The sequence below is a fragment of the Arachis ipaensis genome, chromosome B01 (genome assembly GCF_000816755.2).
Source record: "Arachis ipaensis cultivar K30076 chromosome B01, Araip1.1, whole genome shotgun sequence".
NCBI lineage: Eukaryota > Viridiplantae > Streptophyta > Magnoliopsida > Fabales > Fabaceae > Arachis > Arachis ipaensis.
In genome coordinates this window covers 63,638,143-63,642,800 of record NC_029785.2, presented here as the reverse complement: position 1 = coordinate 63,642,800, position 4,658 = coordinate 63,638,143, and positions in this window count along the sequence as shown.

Below are 4,658 nucleotides of genomic sequence, written 5' to 3'. Positions count from 1 at the left end.
ATCTCATTCTAAAGGGGTTTAGAGTGAGTCTTTCATTGGAAAATGATGAACCACCAGCTTGATCATACATTTCCTAGGCGGTTAATCCACAACTTTATTGGGGACTTCTCGAGACACCAGTTCAGCCGAGGTACGGTGAGATTAGAGTCTTTGTGGTAGATGTTAGAACCAAAGGCACAACATACTCTGCTCCAGAAGATTCGACCTTATCTGTGGCTATTTGAGTAGGATCACAAAAGAGAAGGAACTGCAGGAGCTTCACCCTCAATCAGACTGGATCCGCACTAACCCTGGGGTTCAGATCTGAAGGAGCATTGGCGATCTTGTAAGAAAGGCGTTGATCACATATAGCCTGCCATAAAAGAAATCATTCACAGTTGGAGTAGACAGTGAGACCAGATTAATCCAGAAGAACAAAGCATCTCCAAGCCTTAACCATCTTCTTATCATTGCATTCACTATCAACTAAGTAACGTTTTATTTATTCTCTTTTTTTGCGTTTAAACAAATCCAACAACTCTTTTATCCGCTTGACTAAGATTTACAAGATAACCATAGCTTGCTTCAAATCACAATCCTCATGGGATCGACCCTGACTCACTCAGGTATTACTTGGACGACCCAATGCACTTGCTGGTTCAGTTGCCGGAGATTATTTGAGTTTGGACAAATGATGGATTATCTTGTTGCTTAGATTAGGTAAATTTCCTTTTCTTTATAGGTTTAGTTTTATTTTATCTGATTCTTTTATTTTCTTCTTTTTTTCGAAAAAAATTAAAAAATTTTTCAAAAACCTTTTCTTTTCCTTATTTAATCTTTGTTTTTGGTTTGAGTCTTTTGTTTTTGTTCTTGTTGAATTTTTGAATTTCTTTGAGTCTTTTTCTAAAAATTTTCAAAAATAGTGTTTTTTTGCTTGAGTCTTATGTCAATCTTTAAGTTTGGTGTCTTCTTGCATTTTTTGTTTAAAATTTTCGAAAATTTGTGTTTGTGGTTTTCAAAATTTTTATGTTTGGTGTCCTTTGCATGTTCTTGTTTTCTTTGAATTCTTTGAGTTTTGTTCTTGGTGTTCTTCTTGATCTTCAAAGTATTCTTGTTTTTCTTCTTGTTTTCATCTTAAAAATTTTTGATTTCAAAATCATTATCTTTTCTTATCTTAGTTTTAAATTTCAAAATTCAAATCTTTTCAAAAATCATATCTTTTTCAAATTCGTATCTTATCTTTTTATCTTTCTTTAAAAATTCAAAAATCTTATCTTATCTTATTTCAAATTTCAAATTTCAAAATCAAACCTTTTCAAAAATCAAAATCTTTTTCAAATCTTTATCTTATCTTGTGTCAAATTCAAAATTCAAAATTTAAATTTCAAATTTCAAATTTTAAAATTCAAATCTTTTCTAGACTTCTATCTTATCTTATCTTTCTTAATTAGTTACTTGTTTTCTCTCTCTTCTTTTTCAAAACATCCTAACTAATTCTTCTCTCTCCTATTTTTGAAAATTCTTTTCTATCTCTCTCTTCTATTTTTGAAAATACATCAATTAATTTTCAAATATTTTTAATTAATTAGCTTCAATTTTCAAATTTCATTAATAAATAAAATAAAAACAAAAATATTTTAATTCTTGTTTCTCTTTTCACTTTGAATTTTCGAATTCTCTACTCCTCCTAGCCAAATTCTTCTTTTCCTTCTTCTATCTTCATTCTTCTTTCTTTTCTTCTTCACATCTCACAGGGAGTCCTCTGTTCTTGAAAATAGAGCTCACATTCTTCTTCTTTCTTGTTTTTCTTTTCTTATTTATGACCAGGAGCAGGGATAAAGAACCTCTCTTAATCTTGATCCTAAACCTAAGAAAACTCTAAGGAGGCATTTATAACAAGCCAAAGTACAACACTCCAGAAAAGACCTCTCAGAAAATTTCGAATAGGAAGTTGACAACATGGCAGCCGAGCCTAATCAGGAAGGAGAGGCAAGAAAGGTTCTTGGTGCTTTTACCATGCCTACCTCTGATTTCTATGGCAGAAGTATCTTTATACCTGCCAGTGGAGCTAACAACTTTGAGCTTAAGCCTCTGATAGTCTCTCTTCTGCAATAGAATTGCAAGTTCCACGGACTTCCATTAGAAGATCCACACCAATTCCTGTTGAAACTCTTGCAAATCTGTGATACTGTTAAGACCAATAGAGTGGTGTCCTCCTGACATGCTCTCAGAATGGTCTATCCTAGGTATCTTCTATGATGGACTGTCTGAGATGTCCAAAATATCATTGGACAGTTCTGTTGGTGGATCACTCCACTTGAAGAAAACACCTGAAAAGGCAAGAGAACTCATTGAGATAGTTGCAAACAACCAATTCATGTACACTTCTGAGAGAAACCCTGTGAACAATGGGGTAGCTCAGAAGAAAGGAGTTCTTGAAGTTGACGTTCTGAATGCCATATTGGCTCAGAACAAGATCTTAACCCAGCAGGTCAATATGATCTCTCAGCATTTGACTGGAATGGAAGCTGCAGCTGGCAGAAATCAAGAAGCTTCCTCTAAAGTAGAAGCTTGTGATCCTAATCAGCCCACCATGGAGGAGGTAAATTACATGGAAGAACCCTATGAAAAATCCTACAATCCCTCAGAGAGAAATCATCCTAACCTCTCCTGGAAGGATCCATAGAAGATTCAGCAAGGCTTCAATAATAATCAAGGTGGAAAAACCCAGAATAGGTTCAACAACAGGCCACTATTCCCATCTTATCAAGGGAATATGGAGACTCCTAAGCAGAGCCTTTCCGACTTAGTCATTTTAGTTTCCAGCCTCTCTAAGATCACTCATAGTTTCATAACTGAAACGAGATCCTCCATTAGAAATTTGGAGATACAAGTTGGTCAATTGAGCAAAAGGATCCCTGGGATTCCTCCTGACACTCTCCCTAGTAACACTGAGGTAAACCCAAGAGAAGAGTGCAAGGCCATCACCACTAAGGATGAGGCCGAATCTGGAGAAACTCAGATTGCATTGAATGCCAGTGAGGAAGACCTCATTGGGCATTCAACGCCCAAACAGGTAGCAAAGCTGGCGTTGAACGCGAGTGAGGAAGCCCTCACTGGGCATTCAACTCCCTAAATAGCACTAGAACTGGCGTTGAACGCCAGGAAGGAGGTCCCTCCCGGGTGTTCAACGCCCAACTTGGCAAAGGAACTAGCATTGAACGCCAGTGAAGGGATGCATGATGGGCGTTTAACGCCTAAAGAACCACCAGAACTAGCGTTGAACGCCAGTAATGGCATACCTACTGAAGGTTCAGCACCTACTGAAGCAATACCTATCCAGGAATTAAAGGAAGCCAAGGCTCATATAGAGACAATAGAGGTTCCCTTACATGCACTCCTGCAGTGCATGAGTTCTGATGAATACTCATCCTCTGTTGAGAATGAGGACACTAGGGAAGAGCAAGTTGCTCGGTACCTAGGAGCTCTTATGAAGCTGAATGCCAAGCTGTTTAGTACAAAACATTTTGAGGAAGAACCTCCACTGCTTACCAAAGAACTCAATGCTTTGGTTCAGCAAAAGCTACCTCAGAAGCTTCCAGATCTCAGACTCTTGATACCTTAGAAGCTTCCGGATCTCGGACGCTTCCTAATTCCTTGCACCATAGGCACCATGACCTTTGAGAAGGCTCTGTGTGATCTAGGGTCAAGTATAAACCTCATGCCACTCTCTGTAATGGAGAAATTGGGAATCTTTGAGGTACAGGCTGCAAACATCTCACGAGAGATGGCAGACAAATCAATGAAGACAGTATATGGCTTAGTAGAGGATGTATTGGTGAAGGTTGAAAACCTTTACATCCCAGCAAACTTTATTATCTTAGATACTGGAGAAGATGAGGATGAATCCATCATCCTTAGAAGACCTTTCCTAGCCACAGCCAATGCTATCATTGATGTAGCTGAGGGAGAACTGATTTTACAACTAGGGGATGATCACATCTTGTTTAAGATGCCTCACCCCAACTCTCCCTCTGAAAATAGAAAGATAACTATGCAACACTTAGTGTTCCAACCATCTATTTCAGTGCAAAGCTTTACTAAGCCCCAAACACCAATCCTAAGTTTGGTGTTGGGCAACCCTCAATAAGCACTGAGAACAAAGGTACTAAGAAGAAAGTATCTAAAGGCTGGAGGGACAAGAAAGTCCCTACTGAAGGCCTCTCACCTGGCGTGAGAGTGGTCTTCACCAAAAAACCAGTCATACAACATGCAATGAGTCATATCCTATCTCTAGAGAACGTGGAGCTCATCCATGAGAAGATAGGAAGAAAGTTCACTGTAAAGGGCAAAATTCTGAGCTTATATCCATCTCTGTAAGGAGCTAACTGTCAAGCTAGTGACGTTAAAGAAGCGCTTGTTGGGAGGCAAACCAACCATAGTTATTGTTTATGTTTTTCTTTGAATTTAGTTTCTTTATGTTATTTCTTTAGGTTCATGATCATGTGAAATAGTTAGAACAGAGACAGAAAGGTTTAGCAATGAAAACAGAACACTCTGGATGGAGTGTCTTGCTGGCGTTGAACGCTAGCCAGGGAGCACTGGCTGGGCGTTCAACGCCCCAAATGGCAGCAAAGCTGGCGTTGAATGCCAGCCAAGGGCATAGTGCTGGGCATTCA